The sequence below is a fragment of the Arachis hypogaea genome, chromosome 17 (genome assembly GCF_003086295.3).
Source record: "Arachis hypogaea cultivar Tifrunner chromosome 17, arahy.Tifrunner.gnm2.J5K5, whole genome shotgun sequence".
Classification (NCBI taxonomy): domain Eukaryota; kingdom Viridiplantae; phylum Streptophyta; class Magnoliopsida; order Fabales; family Fabaceae; genus Arachis; species Arachis hypogaea.
Window position 1 is genome coordinate 28,997,385 of NC_092052.1, and position 5,101 is coordinate 29,002,485.

Consider the following 5,101-nt stretch of genomic DNA (forward strand, 5'->3'; position numbering starts at 1 on the left):
TGATGCTATGAATCATGATGGCCCGATCCACAGTAACTTCAGATCGGTTGCTAGTGGGGATGATGGAGCGTTGGATGAACTCCAACCATCCTCTAGCCACAGGCTTGAGGTCCAGTCTTCTTAATTGAACCGGCTTGCCTTTGGAGTCAATCTTCCATTGAGCTCCTTCCACACATATGTCCCTGAGGACTTGGTCCAACCTTTGATTAAAGTTAACCCTTCTAGTGTAGGGGCGTGCATCTCCTTGCATCATAGGCAAGTTAAACACCAACCTCACATTTTCCGGACTAAAATCTAAGTATTTCCCCCGAACCATTGTAATATAATTCTTTGGGTTTGGGTTCTTACTTTGATCATGGTTCCTAGTGATCCATGCATTGGTATAGAACTCTTGAACCATTAGGATGCCGACTTGTTGGATGGGGTTTGTTAGAACTTCCCAACCTCTTCTTTGGATTTCATGTCGGATCTCCGGATACTCATTCTTCTTGAGCTTGAAAGGGACCTCGGGGATCACCTTCTTCTTGACCACAACATCATAGAAGTGGTCTTGATGAGCTTTAGATATGAATCTTTCCATCTTCCATGACTCGGAGGTGGAAGCTTTTGTCTTCCCTTTCCCTTTTCTAGAGGATTCTCCGGTCTTGGGTGCCATCAATGGTAATGGAAAAACAAAAAGCTTATGCTTTTACCACACTAAACTTAGAATATTGCTCGCCCTCGAGCAAGAGAAGAAAGAATAGAGGAAGAAGAAGAAGAAAATATGGAGGAGAGGGGGGATGGTGTATTCGGCCAAGAAGGGGAAGAGAGGGTTGTGTTGTGTGAAAATGAAGAAGAATGGAGGGCTTTATATAGGGAAGGGATGGGGGGTAAGGTTCGGCCATAAGGGTGGGTTTTGGGTGGGAAATTGATTTTGAATTTTGAAGGTAGGTGGGGTTTATGAAGTAGGTTTATGGGGAAGAGTGGATGGATGTGAGTGGTGAAGTGGTGATAGGGAAGAGAGATTGAGGTGATTGGTGAAGAGTTTTGGGAAAGAGTGTTTATGGGATTGTGTGAAAGAGGGGTGAGAAGAAGTGAATGGAGGTAGGTGGGGATCCTGTGGGGTCCACAGATCCTGAGGTGTTCAAGGATTTACAACCTTGCACCAAATTAGGCTTGCAAAATGCCCTTGCACACAACTCTGGGCATTCAGCGCCAGATTGGTGCTTGTTCTGGGCGTTGAACGCCCATTTGTTGCCCATTTCTGGCGTTGAACGCCAGAACCATGCTTGTTCTGGGCATTCAGCGCCAGCTTTTCTCCAGGGTGCAATTCTGGCATTCAAACGCCCAGATGCTGCCCATTTTGGGCGTTCAGCGCCAGAACCATGCTCTGTTCTGGCGTTGAATGCCAGCCAGATGCTTCTTACTGGCGTTTAAACGCCAGTAAGGTCTTCCTCCAGGGTGTGATTTTTCTTTTGCTGTTTTTGATTCCATTTTCAGTTTTTATATTTATTTTGTGACTCCACATGATCATGAACCTAATAAAACATGAAAGAACAAGAAAAATAAAATTAGATAAATAAAAATTGGGTTGCCTCCCAACAAGCGCTTCTTTAATGTCAATAGCTTGACAGTGGGCTCTCATGGAGCCTCACAGATGTTCAGAGCATTGTTGAGACTTCCCAACACCAAACTTAGAGTTTGGATATGGGAGTTCAACACCAAACTTAGAGTTTGGTTGTGGCCTCCCAACACCAAACTTAGAGTTTGACTGTGGGGGCTCTGGTTGACTCTGTTTTGAGAGAAGCTTACTGTGCCTCTTTTCCATGTTTACAGAAGGATGTCCTTGAGTTTTAAACTCAAGGGAGTCCTCATTCAATTGAAGAACTAGTTCACCTCTGTTAACATCAATCACAGCTCTTGCTGTGGCTAGGAAGGGTCTTCCAAGGATGATGGATTCATCCTCATCCTTCCCAGTATCTAGGATTATGAAATCAGCAGGGATGTAAAGGCCTACAACCTTTACTAATATGTCCTCTACTTGTCCATAAGCCTGTTTTCTGGAATTGTCTGCCATCTCTAATGAGATTTTAGCAGCTTGTACCTCAAAGATTCCCAATTTCTCCATTACAGAGAGTGGCATGAGGTTTATTTCTGACCCCAGGTCACATAGAGCCTTCTCAAAGGTCATGGTGCCTATGGTACAAGGTATCAGGAACTTTCTAGGATCCTGTTTCTTCTGAGGCAATGTCAGTTGATCCAGATCACTTAGTTCATTGGTGAACAAGGGAGGTTCATCTTCCCAAGTCTCAATACCAAATAATTTGGCATTCAGCTTCATGATTGCACCAAGGTACTTGGTAACTTGCTCCTTAGTAACATCCTCATTCTCTTCAGAAGAGGAATACTCATCAAAGCTCATGAATGGCATAAGTAGGTTTAATGGAATCTCTATGGTCTCTAGTTGAGCCTCAAATTCCTTTGGTTCCTCAAAGGGAAACTCCTTATTGATCACTGGACGTCCCAGGAGGTCTTCCTCCTTGGGATTCACGTCCTCCTCCTCTTTTGTGGTTTCGGCCATGATGGTCATTTCAATGGCCTTGCACTCTCCTTTTGGATTTTCTTCTGTATTGCTTGGGAGAGTACTAGGAGGGATTTCAGTGACTCTTTTACTCAGTTGGCCCACTTGTGCTTCCAGATTTCTAATGGAGGACCTTGTTTCATTCATGAAACTCACAGTGGCCTTAGATAGATCAGAGACTAAGTTTGCTAAATTAGAAGTATTTTGTTCAGAGTTCTCTGTCTGTTACTGAGTGGATGATGGAAAAGGCTTGCTATTGCTAAACCTGTTTCTTCCATCATTATTAAAGCCTTGTTGAGGCTTTTGATCCTTCCATGAGAGATTTGGGTGATTTCTCCATGAGGGGTTATAGGTGTTTCCATATGGTTCACCCATGTAATTCACCTCTGCTATTGCAGGGTTTTCAGGATCATAGGCCTCTTCTTTAGAAGATGCCTCTTGAGTACTGTTGGATGCAGCTTGCATTCCATGCAGACTCTGAGAAATCATATTGACTTGCTGAGTCAATATTTTATTCTGAGCCAATATAGCATTCAGAGTATCAATTTCAAGAACTCCCTTCTTCATAGGCATCCCATTATTCACAGGATTCCTTTCAGAAGTGTACATGAAATGGTTATTAGCAACCATGTCAATGAGTTCTTGAGCTTCTGTAGGCATTTTCTTTAGGTGAATGGATCCACCTGCAGAAGTATCTAATGACATTTTAGCTAATTCAGACAGACCATCATATAATATATCCAGGATGGTCCATTCTGAAAGCATGTCAGAAGGACACTTTTTGGTCAGTTCCTTGTATCTCTCCCAAGCTTCATAGAGGGACTCACATTCTTTCTGTCTGAAGGTTTGAACATCCACTCTAAGCTTACTCAGCTTTTGAGGAGGAAAGAACTTGGCTAAGAAAGCCTTGACCAGCTTATCCCAAGAGTTCAGGCTATCTTTGGGTTGAGAGTCCAACCACACTCTAGCTCTGTCTCTTACAGCAAAAGGGAAAAGCATAAGCCTGTAGACTTCAGGATCTACTCCATTAGTCTTAATAGTATCACATATCTGCAAGAATTCAGTTAAGAACTGAAAAGGATCTTCAGATGGAAGTCCATGAAACTTGCAGTTCTGCTGCATCAGAGAAACTAATTGAGGTTTCAGCTCAAAATTGTTTGCTCCAATGGCAGGAATGGAGATGCTTCTTCCATGTAAATTGGAATTAGGTGCAGTAAAATCACCAAGTATCCTTCTTGCATTATTATTATTTTCGGCTGCCATCTCCTCTTCCTGTTCGAAAATTTCTGAAAGGTGCTTGCTGGATTGTTGTAATTTAGCTTCTCTTAGTTTCCTCTTCAGAGTCCTTTCAGGTTCTGGATCTGCTTCAACAAGAATGTTCTTGTCCTTGCTCCTGCTCATATGAAAAAGAGGGACAGAAAAATAATAATAATAGGGGTCCTTTTTACCACAGTATAGAGGTCCCTGTGTGAGTAGAAGAAATGAAGAAGAAAAAATTCGAACACAGATGGAAGAGGGGGTTTGAATTTGGGTGAGATGAAGTGTTAGTAGATGAATAAATAAATAGAAGGAGATAAGAGAGAGAATTTTCGAAAATAATTTTTTGAAAAAGAGTTAGTGATTTTCGAAAATAGTTTTTGAAAAAGGTTAGTAATTTTTTCGAAAATTAAAATAAAAAATTAAAATAATTAATTAATTAAAAAGAAATTTTGAAAAAGAGGGAAGATATTTTCGAAAATTAGAGAGAGAGAGAGTTAGTTAGGTAGTTTTGAAAAAGATAAGAAACAAACAAAAAGTTAGTTAGTTAGTTGAAACAAATTTGAAAATCAATTTTGAAAAGATAAGAAGATAAGAAGTTAGAAAGGATATTTTAAAATCAAATTTTGAAAAAGATAAGATAAAGAGATATTTTTGAAAAGATATGATTGAAATTAGTTTTGAAAAAGATTTAATTTTTAAAATCACAATTAATGACTTGATTCACAAGAAATCACAAGATATGATTCTAGAACTCAAAGTTTGAATCTTTCTTAACAAGCAAGTAACAAACTTGAAATTTTTGAATCAAAACATTAATTGATGATGATATTTTCGAAAATATGATGTAAAATTAAGAAAAATATTTTTGGGATTTTCGAAAATAGATAAGAAAAATGAAAAAGATTTGATTTTTGAAAAAGATTTTGAAAAGATAAGATTTTTAAATTGAAAATTTGATTTGACTCATAAAAACAACTAGATTTTAAAAAGTTTTGAAAAAGTCAACTCAAATTTTCGAAATTTATGAGTGAAAAAGGGAAAGATATTTTTTTTTATTTTTGAATTTTTTTAATGATGAGAGGGAAAAACATGAAAAAGACTCAATGCATGAAAATTTTGGATCAAAACAATGAATGCATGCAAGAATGCTATGAATGTCAAGATGAACACCAAGAACACTTTGAATGTCCAGATGAACATCAAGAACTTATTTTTGAAAAATTTTTAATGCAAAGAAAACATGCAAGACACCAAACTTAAAAATTTTTCATGTATAGACAC

At 38.8% G+C, this 5,101-nt stretch overlaps 1 non-coding gene across 1 annotated transcript; it reads left to right on the forward strand.

The window, feature by feature from the left end:
- The first annotated feature begins 3,319 nt into the window (after positions 1 to 3,319).
- On the forward strand, positions 3,320 to 3,427 carry LOC112767481 (small nucleolar RNA R71). The gene has a single exon (XR_003184926.1). It is a non-coding gene; the product is annotated as a small nucleolar RNA R71 (small nucleolar RNA).
- Positions 3,428 to 5,101: the final 1,674 nt, after the last annotated feature.